Source organism: Cebus imitator, unplaced genomic scaffold (genome assembly GCF_001604975.1).
Source record: "Cebus imitator isolate Cc_AM_T3 unplaced genomic scaffold, Cebus_imitator-1.0 Scaffold51, whole genome shotgun sequence".
Lineage (NCBI taxonomy): Eukaryota > Metazoa > Chordata > Mammalia > Primates > Cebidae > Cebus > Cebus imitator.
Window position 1 is genome coordinate 11,115,723 of NW_016107366.1, and position 14,208 is coordinate 11,129,930.

General features: G+C 42.2%; 1 protein-coding gene and 1 pseudogene across 2 annotated transcripts in view; both read right to left on the minus strand.

Moving 5' to 3' along the window:
- Nucleotides 1-9,323: 9,323 nt before the first annotated feature.
- Nucleotides 9,324-10,182, minus strand: LOC108303981 (annotated as a pseudogene).
- A 1,172-nt stretch (nt 10,183-11,354) lies between these two features.
- The window catches only part of CSMD2 (CUB and Sushi multiple domains 2), a 616,956-nt gene continuing 614,102 nt past the window's right edge, over nt 11,355-14,208 (minus strand). For both annotated transcript variants that reach the window (XM_017527996.2, XM_017527992.2), the window contains one exon: nt 11,355-13,907. The gene's annotated coding sequence lies outside the window, so the exon portion shown is untranslated. The remainder of the gene's footprint in view (nt 13,908-14,208) is intronic.

The window sequence follows — 14,208 nt, forward strand, 5'->3', positions numbered from 1 at the left end:
AGTTTTGCTCTTGTTGCCCAGGCTGGAGTGCAATGGCGCGATCTCGGCTCACCGCAACCTCCGCCTCCTGGGTGCAGGCAATTCTCCTGCCTCAGCCTCCTGAGTAGCTGGGATTACAGGCATGTGCCACCATGCCCAGCTGATTTTTTGTATTTTTAGTAGTAGAGACGGGGTTTAACTATGTTGACCAGGATGGTCTCGATCTCTTGACCTCGTGATCCACCCGCCTCGGCCTCCCAAAGTGCTGGGATTACAGGCGTGAGGCACCGCGCCCGGCCTGAGTTAGTTTCTTAATTCTGAGTTTTAATTTGATCTGTGGTCTGAGCCCTGTGATCTGAGAGACTATGATTTCTGTTCTTTTGCATTTGCTGAGGAGTGATTTACTTCCAAGTATGTGGTCAACTTTAGAGTAGGTGCAATGCGGAGAAGAATGTATATTCTGTAGATTTGGGGTGGAGATTTTTGTAGATGTCTATTAAATTCTCTTGGTCCAGATCTGAGTTCAAGTCCTGGATATCCTTGTTAATTTTCTGTCTCCTTAATCTGTCTAATATTGATAATGGAGTGTTAAAGTACTCCCACTATTATTGTGTTGGAGTCTAAGTCTCTTTGTAGGTTGTTAAGAACTTGCTTTATGTATCTGGGTGCTCCTGTATTGGGTGCATATATATTTAGGATCATTAGCTCTTCTTGTTGCATTGATCCTTTTACCATTATGTAATGCCCTTCTTTGTCTCTTTTGATCTTTGTTGGTTTAAAGTCCATTTTATCAGAGACTAGGATTGCAACTCCTGCTTTTTTTTGCTCTCTATTTGCTTGATAAATCTTCCTCCATCCCTTTATTTTGAGCCTATGTGTGTCCTTGCACACGAGATGGGTTTCCTAAATACAGCACACTGATGGGTCTTGACTTTTTATTCAATTTGCCAGTCTGTGTCTTTTGATTGGGGCATTTAGCCCATTTACATTTAAGGCTAAGATTGTTATGTGTGAATTTGATCCTGCCATTTTGAGGCCAGCTGGATGTTTTGCCCATTAGTTGATGCATTTTTGTCATTGTGTCGATGGTCTTTACCATTTGGTACGTTTCTGGAGTGGCTGGTACTGGTTGTTCCTTTCCTGGTTTAGTGCTTCCTTCAGGAGCTCTTGTAAGGCAGGCCTGGTGGTGACAAAATCTCTCAGCAATTGCTTGTCCATAAAGGATTTTCTTTCTCCTTAGCTTATGAAGCTTAGTTTGGCTGGAAATGAAATTCTAGTTCGAAAGTTCTTTTCTTTAAGGATGTTGGATATTGGCACCCACTCTCTTCTGGCTTATAGGGTTTCCGTGGCAAGATCTGCTGTGAGTCTGATGGGCTTCCCTTTGTGGGTAACCCAAACTTTCTCTCTGGCTGCCCTTAGCATTTTTTTCTTCATTTCAACCCTGGTGAATCTGATCATTATGTGCCTTGGGGTTGCTCTTCTTGAGGAATATGTTTGCGGTGTTCTCTGTATTTCCTGGACTTGAATGGTGGCTTAGCTTGCTAGGTTGGGGAAGTTCTCCTGGATAATATCCTAAAGAGTGTTTTCCAGCTTGGATTCATTCTCTCCGTCACATTCAGGTACACCTATCAAACATAGATTGGGTCTTTTCACATAGTCCCATATTTCTTGGAGGCTTTGTTGATTTCTTTTCACTCTTTTTTCTCTATTCTTGCCTTCTCATTTTATTTCATTGAGTTGATCTTCAATCTCTGATATCTTTTCTTCAGCTTGGTCGACTCGGCTATTGAAACTTGCATATGCTTCACGAAGTTCTCATGCTGTGTTTTTCAGCTGCATCAAGTCATTTATATTCTTCTCTAAGTCGTTTATTCTAGTTAGTATCTCATCTAACCTTTTATCTACGTTCTTAGTTTCTTTGCATTGGGTGAGCACATTTTAGCTCAAAGAAGTTTGTTATTATCCATCTTCTGAAGCCTGTTTCTGTCAATTCATCAGATTCATTCTCCATCCATCTTTTATCCCTAGCTGGTGATGAGTTGTGATCCTTTGGAGGAGGAGAGGTGTTCTGATTTTTGGCGTTTTCATCATTTTTGTGCTGGTTTCTTCCCATCTTAGTGGCTTTATCTACCTGTGGTCTTTGTAGTTGGTGACTTTCGGATGGGTTCTCTGAGTGGACGTCCTTCTGGTTGATGATGAAGTTATTTCTTTCTGTTTCTTAGTTTTCCTTCTAACAGTGAGGCCACTCTGCTGCAGGACTGCTGGAGGTCCACTCCAGACCCTGCTTGCCTGGGGATCACCCGTGGGGGCTGCAGAACAGTAAGGGTTCCTGCCATTTTCTTCTTCTGTTGTCTTCATCCCAGAAGAGTACCTGCCAGATGTTGGCCTGAACTCTCCTTTATGAGTTGTCTCTTTGGGTATACTGGGGCTGGAGAGCTGCTTGAGAAGACAGTCTGTCCCTTATAGGAGCTCAAGTGCTGTGCTGGGAGCTCTGTTGTTCCGTGCTGAGCTGCTGGGAAGGTACCTTTAAGTCTGCTGCAGCTGAACTCATAACTGCCTCTTTTCCCAAGTGCTCTGTCCTAGGAAGGTTGGCTTTATTTATAAGTTCCTGTCATGCTGCTGCCTTTTTAAATAGTCTGCCAGCAGAGGTGTTGCTGAGCTGCCACAGGCTCTGCCCAGCTGCTGTGTGAACTGCCTCGGTAGTGGAGGACTGCCTTGGTAGTGGTGGTCGCCCTTCCCCCCACTGAGCTGGACTGTCCTGGGTCCAGCTGTGCTTGCTGGGAAACTCTCAATCCAGAGCATTTTAGATTGCTTGTTTTGTGGGGTGGTACCCACCGAGCCAGATAGCCTGGCTCCCTGTCTCTGCCCCCTCCCTTTCAGTTTAATGGGCTGCTCTGTCTCCCAGTTGTTCCAGGGGCCAGTTGAAATAGCCACCCAGATTTGTGTAAGTTTCTGTGCACCAACCCGGCACCAGCTGAAACCCCCATGCCGAAAACTTGTGGCACTTTTTGGCCCAGGAATCTCCTGGTCTGTGGGCAGTGAAAATTTGTTTGGAAATGCGGTGGGCACTCACCCTCTGCATTGTTCTTGCTGGGAACTGCACTCCGGAGCTGTTCCTATTCGGCCATCTTGGATCCTCCCCGGCTGCAATAGTTTTATAAAGAGACCCTTCCCCTTCTTAATATGTAGTTGCTCTGAAATACATTGCATACAAAAAGCAGGATGAATGCTTGTTCTTCCCGCCTTTACTTAGCGGTTATCAAAATAATAGTTGGTTTCTTAATATTTTTCATAAGTGACTGAGTTTTTAAAAATGTTATTTATTTGTTATTTATGTTTATTTCAATAGCTTTTGGGGTACAAGTGGTTTTTGTTATATGGATGAATTATACAGAGGTGAATTCTGACAGTGCACCAGTGTAAGTAGTGTATATTGTACCTAGTGTGTAGTTTTTATTTCTAGCCCCCCTCCCAGCCTCCCCTTTCTGAGTCTCGGAAGTCCATTATATCACTCTGTATGCCTTTGCATACTCATGGCTTAACTCCCACTTATAAATTAGAACATACAGTTTCTGGTTTTTCCACTCCTGTGTTACTTTCCTTAGAATAATGGCCTCCAGCTCCATCCCAGTTGCTGCAAAAGACATTATTTCGTTGATTTTAATGACCGAGCAGTATTTCATGGTGAAGGAATACCACATTTTCTTTATCCACTCATTAGCTGATTAACAAACCAACACTTAGGTTGGTTCCAAATCTTTGCAATTGTGAACTGTGTTGCCCTAAACATACATGCACAAGTGTCTTTTTCATATAATGACTTATTTTCCTTTGGGTAGATACCCAGTGGTGGGACTGCTGGATCAAATGGCAGATCTACTTATAGCTCTTTAAAGAATCTCCACACTGCTTTCCATAGAGGTTGTACTAATTTACATTCCCACCAGCAGCATCTAAGTGTTCTCATTTCCCCACGTCCATGTCAACATCTATTGTTTTCTGACTTATCCATAATGGCCATTCTTGCAAGAGTAAGGTGGCAGGGTGGTATTTCATTGTTCTGTTTTGTTTTTTTGAGACAGAGTCTCACTCTGTCACTGGAGTGCAGTGGCATGATCTTGGCTCACTGCAACCTCCACCTCCTGGGTTCAAGTGATTCTGCTGGCTCAGCCTCCTGATTAGCTGGGATTACAGGCACCCACCACAATGCCTGGCTAATTTTTGTATTTTTTAAGTAGAAATCGGGTTTCACCATGTTGGTCAGGCTGGTCTGAAACTCCTGACCTCAGGTGATCTACCTGCCCTGGCCTCCCAAAGTGCTGGGATTACAAGAATAAGCCACTGCTTCCAGTCTTATTGTGATTTTAATTTGCATTTCCCTGATGAATAGTAATTTTGAACATTTTTTTTTCATATGTTTGTTGGCTATCTGAATATATTTTTTTGAGAAATGTCTTTGCCCACTTTTAAATAGTATTATTTGTTTTAAAAGTGTTACTATGAACTCATAGATTCAAACACAGTTACTATGTTTCCATCCATTGCCTTTATTATCATTTTGTTTTTTTTTCTAGATTTAGGGGTACAAGTGCAGTCATGTTACATGGGTATATTGTGTGGTGATAGAGTCTGGGCTTTTAGTGTGCTCATTGCTCAAATAGCGTATATCAACAAATTATCCTCTGTGAGCTAGACCAGCTGTGACAGTGCCAGTTTCTCCTAAATTTTTGTCAACAGTGTGTTGTTTTGGATTTTCACTGATCTAACAGGTGCACGTGAGTGCTTTCTCATATATTTCAAGGTTTTTGCATGTCTTTTCTTTCATAGTTTTTGAATGTTTGCATATGGTATTTTTAGACTTGTTTTTCTCAACTTTTAAGAGTTCTTTACATGGAAGAGATATTTGCATGAACGTTCCATGTATGTTTCAAAGGAAAGCATCTTCTCTAATATTGGAGTGCAGAGTTTGACATATGTTCCTATTCATAAAAATTTCCTTATGATTATTTTTGGTTAGGTCTTCTACAGCCTTCCTTTTGTTTCCTTGAGTTGTTATGGACTGAGAGTGGTGAGTTAAAACTGCTGTTACTGATGTGCTCCAATTTCTCTTTGCACCTCCTAGTTTCTGCTTTATGCTGCATGCGCTTTCTTATTGGGTGCATAGTTATCGATATCTGTGATATCTTCATTGTGAGTTGTCTCCTTTAGTGCCGTAAACTGTCCTTCCTTGTCCTGTTTTATTCCTTTGGCCTTGAATTCTAACTTACCGGTGGTGAGGATGGTGATTCCTGTTTTCTTCTTTGCATATGCCTGTTATTCCTTTGCTTTGCTTTAGATTTCATTACACGGTATTTAAGCTGTTTTAAATCACTTCTTTTAGGTATGCCTCTTGTGATAGCACAGAGTGAAGTTTTATTTTGTGAGATAATCTGAAAACCTTTATAGTTAATCCTAATTATAGTTAATGATATAGTGGCTGTGTTTGTTTTCAGGCCTGTCATATTATTTTGGGTTGTATTTACTTAATGGATTTGTGATATTTACTGGTTCTTTCACAGTGTTTTTTTTTTTTTAAAGTATTAAAAAATATGCGTATTAGTATTTGGCAAAATTTATATTTTTTTCTAGTAATTACTTTTATATTAATAGATTTATATAATGTCCTTAGTCCTCTTTTTGCTACTTAGGTTCTCACTGTTTTATTTAGTGGTTCTCAACCAATGCACCTGTTGATCAATTACTTTCAACAGAGCTGGGCGGAGTGCATCAGTTTTGTTCCCCAGAAAACATTGGTCAATGTCATGTCACAGCTGGGAGAGGTGTGCATTTATTGGGCAGAGGCCAGGGATGCTAAATATCCTATAATGCACAGGACAGCCAGGCCCTATAATGAAAAAATCATCTGGCCCAAAATGCCCATAGTGCCGAGTTTGAGAAATCTTTAGACCTTGAGGCCAGGAGTTCAAGATCAGCCTGGCCAACATGGTGAAACCCCGTCTCCACCAGGCATGGTGGCACACACCTGTAGTCCCAGCTACTGGGGAGAGTGAGGCAGGAGAATTGCTTGAACTCAAGAGGTGGAGGTTGCAGTGAGCTGAGATTGTGCCACTGCACTCCAGCCTGGGCTGGCTGTCCTGTGCATTATAGGATATTTAGCAGCATCCTGGCCTCTGTCCAATAGATACACACCTCTCCCAGCTGTGACAACCAAAAATTATTCCAGACATTGCACAGTGTCTTCTGGGGAACAAAACTGATAGACTCCCAAAACTGAGACTCCCACTTGTTATCTGTGTGGCAACCAATGGGCTCATTTTACTTTCCCCTTTCTCTCTTCTTTCCCTTCTTGTTAAAAAAATCATGTTATCTCCACTTTCTCAGAACCTAGGACACTTATATACTATTCTTTTGCCTTTATTTTCATCTTCATTGTAGATTTCAATATGCAATATTCAATTCTTCACAGCGGTCCTTTTGCTGAAATTCCTCAGCTATCATTTGGTTGGTTAAAACTTGTCCTTACAGTAAATTCTTTAGTAAGGGCTCCTGAGAAAAATGTTCCTGAATTCTTGAATATTCATTACTGTGTGTTCGTCATCTTGATAGGTAAAAATTACTGCATATAAAATTCTTGGCTTGTACATTCTTTCCTTCAATTTTTCTGTATGTGGCTATTAAGAAATCTGATAACAACCTAATTTAACCTGGAGGCTCAGAGAATGTTTTCTTTTTATTTTTTAAAAAAATCTTACAGATTTACTAGGGTTTGTCTCAGAGCTGAGAATTGCAGGGTAATTTTCCTAGGAATCTGGTGGGCCTTTCAATATATATGTTAAGTTTTTCTTTTAGTTCTAAATAGTTTTTCTAGAGTATAATTTTAAATATTAATTCCATCTCATTTGTTTAGGTTTTCTTCTTTAGGGGCTCCCATTATACATAAATTGGCTTGTTTTGCCTGTCTTTTATCACATTCTTTCTTCTTTTTCTTTCCTTTTTTTTTTTTTTTGAGACAGGATCTGGCTCTGTTGCCCAGGCTGGAGTGCAGTGGTGCGATCTCAGCTCACTGCAACCTTCACCTCTTGAGTTCAGCTTATTTTCCTGCCTGACATTCCCCAGTAGCTGGTACTACAGGCACGTGCCACCATGCCTGGCGGAGACGGGGTTTCACTATGTTGGCCAGTCTGGCTTTTAACTCCTGGCCTCAAGTGATCCACCCATCTTGGCTTCCCAAAGTGCTCTTTTATCACTTTATGTCTCATATTTTTTACCTGTTTATATAATTTCTATTTTCTTATTTAACTTTTCTTCCCATATACCCTTTATTATTCTTTCTGCATGTTACCCATTCAATGCTTTGCAGTTTGCTCTTCATTTCTAAGATATGCCTGTTCTTTTATTATAAGCTGTCATTTATCTCTTCCTGTTTTATGTCTATTTGCATTCTGAGTTTTCAAGCTTCTGATTTGTATTATACTTCAATATTTACAATTGCTTGTTTGATTATATTTAACTAATGTTGGAATGTTTTTTAAAAAGGCATTCCTTTCCTTTATTTATTTTTAGGGGAATATTTTAATTAGTTACAATGTTTTCTTTCCTTTGCTTTTTTCCTCTTTTCCACTCTTAGGTATATACCCAAGTCACAATGTTTTTACTACTTATTTTCTGTTTTATTCTTATAGAAACTTTGAAGCTATGTCCATGAATCTTTTTCGTCCATGAGAAAATAAATGTGTAAGATTTTCCTGGACCAGCAATAACAGGTGCTTCTACTGGAGTGAGGGACGGGAGTGGTGTTGGTGTTCATTTGATTTCTTAGTTCAGGGACACTGTGTTCTCCTGGTATAGGGTGATTTGTGGGGTACAGCTTGTCTCACGGGCATTGTAGTTTGGGCTTGCCCCCTCTATCTGTGTCCTTCAGCTTATGAAAACTTGTCCTTACCTGATGTTTGGAAATCTTTCCTTACTCTATGGAGTGTCCAGCAATTGTCTTCTATTTTCTTTCTTTTTATTTTTCCCCTGTATTTTTAGTAGAGACAGGGTTTCACCATGTCCATATCAGCCAGGCTGGTCTTGAACTCTGGCCTCAAGTGATCTGCCGGCCTTGGTCTCCCAAAGTGCTGGGGATTACAGGCGTGAGCCGCCATGCCCAGCCTGTCTGCTATTTTCTTATAAAGTATTTGCACGTTTGCATGCTGATATAAACTTGTATTCTGAACTTATACTTAATATTTGCTCCCTCGCTTTCCTGATTCCCAATCCAATAGGAGCTTGTGTTAGACAACAGTTCAATTTCTCACCCTGAATCCCTGCCAAGCTACCTGAGGTTCCAGTGAGAGGGCTGCCCTCACCCAGCTGATTCCCTGTGGCCAGGAGAGAAATACCAGGCACTGTGTCCCAGATGGAATGTCTTTATTAAAACTGGGGCCAGGCATGGTGGCTCATGCCTGTAATCCTAGCACTTTGGGAGGCTGAGGTGGGTGACCTGAGGTCAGGAGTTCAGCCTGGCATGGTAAAACCCCATCTCTACTAAAAATATAAAATTAGCCAGGCATGGTGGCATACGCTTGTAATCCCAGCTACTCTGGTGGCTGAGGTGGGAGAATCACTTGAACTCAGGAGGTGGAGGTTGCAGTGTGCCGAGATTATGCCACTGCACTCTAGCCTGGGTGACCGAGTGAGACTGTGTCTCAAACAAAAAACCAACAAAAAAAACCAACCAACCAAACAAACCCAAAAAATAAAAACAAAACACTGGGAGGTTGGCCTAAATCAGGTTATTGAGGTGACAAGGGGGACAGCTGGAGTTGAGGTTTAGTGCAGAATTGAAGGGTAGTGGGAGTCAGGAAACTGAAGGTAGTCTGGATGAATTTAATGATTGCTAACAAATGCATAGTAATTTAAGGAGGCATAGGCTCCTAGCTCTTGCCACTTCTTTCCTCTTCTTCCTCACCACTCCTCTCATGACCATCTTGCCTGGATGACCCTCCTCGATTTGGCCTTTCTTTGCTGTGGAGTTTCTACTGCCTAAGCCCACCTGCGCTTAGACTGCGGTTCTCAGATCCTGAGCTCCTCAGTCCAGGCCAAACTCCAACCCCGAAGGGAACAATTTCTTGGTTTCAGGTTCTTGGTCTGAGCTGATGTGGCCCCACTATAAATTAAAAAAAAAAATTTACTGTGATAAAATATACTAACATAAAATTTATCACCTTCACCATTGTTAAGTGGCATTAAGTACATTAAGTATATTCACATACTTATGCAACCAATCTCCAGAACTTTCTTCTCCCTTTTCACAATACAAAAATTTAATAAAAATTGGTTAGTGAGTATGTATAATCCACAGGGCTAAATGTTACCTGGGACTGCAGTAGAAATTTAAAATAGAATAGACACTGGAGTAAATGTTACCTATTGTCATCATGTAATTCATATTCTTCCTTCAAAGATTCCTCCACATGTTTCTCTTCTTCTTCCCTTACATGTTTTGGAATAATTTCATGTCTTCCTTTGTTAACTCACCAACCCTGCTGAGTTCTGATATAAAAGATTTATTCTTAACTTCATCATGTACTATGTAAATATTTTTGCAACTTCTTAACACTAACATGGCAGGTCATTTCTTTCACCTGAAGCTTTTCTATTTTCTGTCCTTGCACCTTGCCTGGCTTTGCCAAGGGCACGGCCCCAATAACCATATGAAACATCTTGCAGAATTGTGCCCTGTCATTCACACTGTAAGATGCTACTGTAAAACTATAGCCAAAAGGTCTAACATCACGGCCGAGTGTATATGCATGGCAACTGTGTCTGCAAGATGTTTTCATGGAATGTTATAGCCAAAGCTAGATCAAAAGTTGGAAGCTTCTTCTCTTCCTACATCTGCCAAAGAAGGACCATCTACCAACAAACCTGCTACCACCATTCCAACATGACAATCCATACTAAACAGTCTTTCATTGGATCCTTCTTCATAAAGTCTAGGAAGGCTCCCTTTTCTATCCCAAAGATACCACCATCTTTGCGCCTGAATCCAGTGGCTGTACTACTATTTTCCACAGCCTTCATTGCACATTCAACTTGAAAAACTCTTTCATCAGGAGAGAATGTAGAGGCTGACAAGTCATACCTGGTGTCAATTGAGCTCTTTGTGCTGAAAGTAGTGGAATGGGTACGGCTTCCAGGGCTCCAGAAACTTTTCATCTTATAAAACTGAAACTCGATGCTAATTAAACAGTAACTGCCCATCCCTTCCTCCCCCTAGTCCCTGGTCACCACCATTCTACTTTCTGTTTGAATTTGGTGACTCTAGGTAGCTTGTATAAATAGAATCACATAGTATCTGTTTTTTTGTGACTGGCTTATTTCACTTAGCATAATACCCTCAAGGTTCATCCGTGTTGCAGCATGGGTCAGAGTTTCCTCTTTTTTAAGGGTGAATAATATCTCATTGTACATAGGTACCACATTTTGTTTATCCATTCATCTGTTAATGGACATTGGGTCCCTTCTGCTTTTTGGCACTTGTGAATAAATGCTATTAACATATCTTTTTGTGACCCTGCTTGCAACTCTTTTGGGTATATACACAGAAGTGGAACTGCTGGAGAATATGTTAATTCTATTTTTGATGTTTTGAGGAATCACCATACCGTTTTCCACAGTGGGTGCACCATTTTACATTCCCACCAATGGAGCACAAGCGTTCCCATTTCTCCACATCCTCACCAACACTTATTATTGTTTTTTGATAGTAGTCATTCCAATGGGTGTGAGGTGGCATCTCATTGTGGCTCTGATTATCTCCCTAATGATTAGTAATGTTGAGCATTTTTTCATGTCCTTATTGGTCATTTGTATATTTTCTTTGAAGAAATGACTGTCAAGTCTTTCATAAGAGTTCTTTGTAGAGTCTCAATATTAACCCCTTATCAGATATATGATGTGCAAATATTTTCTTCTATTCCATAGCTTGCCTTTTCACCACGTTGACTGTATCTTTTGATATACGGAAGTTGTGAATTTTGATGTAGTCCAATTTATTTGTTTTTTCTTTTGTTGCCTATATACTTTTGATGTCATATGCAGGAGATCACTGCCAAATCTAATGTCATGGAGCTTTCCAACTACGTTCCCTTGTAAGCATTTTATCATTGTAGATCTTATGTGTAGGTCTTTGATCCATTTTGAGTTAACTTTGCATGTGCGATATCCACTATCATTTTTGCTAGGAGTTTCCAACATGTACAGTGGCAACACCATGCAGTTAAGAAAGGGACTCCCACATTTCCACCCTTGGATTTTAGGCTAAAATACGTCTTTCCTCCCCTTCCCCAACAAACACTTGTCCCTAGTCATGAAAGAGGCCATAAAAATGTAAGAAAACCAATGCAAAAATTTATATTTTATTTGAATTCAAAAAATTTAAAATTGCTTTCAAATTCAGGAAAGTACCATAATGCAGGACCCCAGGGGGAAGCCTCATATACAGAGACAGATAAATTAAATGTATATACTGCAGACAAGCCAAGAAGGGGTGTAGATTACATATTTACAGCACTTGATGTTTTCTGAAAACCATATTTATACATTTTATTACATTTACAAAAAAGGCTTCCACTACTGTTTACCTACAATAATGAAAAAAAATTTACACCTTTTTTTCTTTCTTTTTTTGGTACTGTACAAACTTTGTATAATAAAAATATATCTCTGTACAAAAGATTTTTTTGTTGTTTTTGTTTTACTTTTTTTTTTTTTTCCCTCATGGGATGGCGGTGGTGGGTGTATGGCATAGATGGTGGGTGAAGGGCCTTATCTACCCTGTTCCCTTCCAAGCCTCTGGAGGTGGAGAGAAGTGCCAGGGGTGCAGAGGGTGATGACCAGCAGAGTGCTGGGTGCCCCACCAGCAGGTGCTCCTCGGGCATCTCATGGGACTTTACAAGGAGATGCAGGGGAGGGGTGGGAGGCAGGAATAGGCATCCACTGGGTGGTCTGAGAGGGGCATAAAAAGGGGGAAGGGACCAAAGGAGAGGATCATAAGAAGCGGGAAGGGAGCTTACGAAGTCGGGAGGGGAGCTTCCTGCACTTGTTTCCAGCCAAGCAAAGAGATGAGCATGTGTGTCTGGATTGGCCTTCTCCCGCCAAGCCCAGGGGTGCCGTGTCCCAGAGGTGGTGCGGCCAGGGGTGGGCTCCTGCCTCTGTCAGCCTCCATTGTGTCTGCTGGACATGGACGCCTCTCACTTTACTCTGGCCAATCCTAATATCAGTCAGATGTTCTAATTGTTCCAACCTAGAATTTGGTTAAGAACCAGGTGTCACTGCATCTCTGCTCCTGCATATTTCTATTTGTTCTTTCAATTGTGATATGAACCTCTGAAGCCAGCATGTCATCCATGTACAGGGGCTTAAGCCCTTGGGGGCCTTCCCGAGGACAGAAAAAGTGGCTCTAAATGCCATACTTTGATTCTTAAACTCATGAACTCCCCAACAATACTCATGGAATTCATGAATGACCCAAGCATAATAGAGCTGTCAAAATAAATCAAACCCACTTGCGAGGAGCTGGAGAGAGTGTGACTTTCAGCCACCCTGTTGTTTTTATTCAGGACCTGCCAGGTCTTTTGCTGGCTATGGTCAGCGGCTGCTGGGAGCCAAGGAGCCAGCATCAACCGCAGGAGGCCTGGGGAGCTGAGTCCTTCCCCCAAGGCTGCCTATGTGGAGAGAGCAGAACCCAGATAGGACACATAGGTGTCTTGCCTGGCTTCCCAGACGTGGCCGCAGTGCTACTGTAGAGATTCACCAGCTCCTCCCTTCTTGGCTGCCCCTTCTAGACCGGGGTTTCTGGCAGCTGGTGTAGCGGACTTTGGGGCAAACTGATCTGGGTTTGCATTCTGACTCCACATTTTCTAACTCTGTGCCCCACATGTCTTTACCTTTCCAGGCTTCTATTTTCTCATCTGTCAAAGGGGAATAATAAAGCCTACATTTTGGTGTTACTGTGCAGACTAGAAATACTATAGGTAAAGTGTCAAGCACAGAGAATAACCCTAGCACACGACAGCCATTGTTTTCTGGGTACCCGGGCAGACTTGCTGCCCTGTCCTTTCAGGGCCCCCACTGCTGCCTCCAGACCTGGTGTCCTCTCTGGACCACAGACTTGTCTTCTCTTCTCTTTGTCAGTTGACAGCCAGACTTGACTTTGGGCTCCTGGCTAGACTCCTGCCCTATCCTCCCTGGCTCTCCCTTCATTCCCAGTGCTGCCCAGGACCCAAACAACTTTTTAAACCATTGGGTTTAGAACTCAATAAAATTGTGTTTGAAAAAATAAAGAAACTGATTTTCAATCTATTTCCAAAGACTTTTTTCCTGCCTCTGGGGTAATCCTTGCTGCTGCTGCTGTGCAGATGGGGCCGTCCATCAGCAGATGGCTGGTTTTTGCACACTGACCACACCATGGGATGCGTCCTGCTGTTACAGTCACCGAGTCACCATGTCCTCACACCTGGGATGGGCGGGGGGCATATTGGTTTGAAAGCTGACCATACCGCCCCCTCTTCATCTCTTTTCTGTGTGTGGGGAATAGGGCATGAAGCATCCTTCATGTGCATTTCTGCTTTTGAAGCTTTTATGGTCTCTTCCATAGGACGTGAATGAAGGAGAGGTATGTGTGCTCAGGCCCACACTCACACACATCCACAAGTTGCTTTGCTATTTTAAATCCATAAACTTTCTTCCTCCGTCTTCAGCCCCTTTTCCTTTCCTGCCTCCTTTTCAGAGCACGGCGGGAGTCCTCTCCAGGGTGACGGGTGTAGATAGTGGCAGGGCGAGGGCCCGAGTCCCAGCAGTAGCAGACAAAGGCAGAGAGACAACGAAGATGGGCACTGGGCACTGTGCTCAGGGGAGCCTACTTCCTGCCCCCTGGGGAACTGAGAACAAATAGATCACACTTGAGTTTGCAAAGGAAAAAGAGGCAGGGGGATCGGAAGGGGGGAGCAGAGGAGGCAAAGGCAAAAAGGCAAAGCAAAGAAGGAACAAGTGGGAAAAAGACTAATCACCCCATCTTCACTTTGATGTTTAATCTTCCAAGGTGGGGGGTGCGGTGTAGGCAGAAAATACGTGCAGCAGAACATGTGTTTTTCTGTCCTTTTCCATTCCAGGGCCAACTTCGTCATAGACCTGGAGGCCCAATGCTTGGGGGCCACCATACTTTTAGGAGCCCAGGAAAAT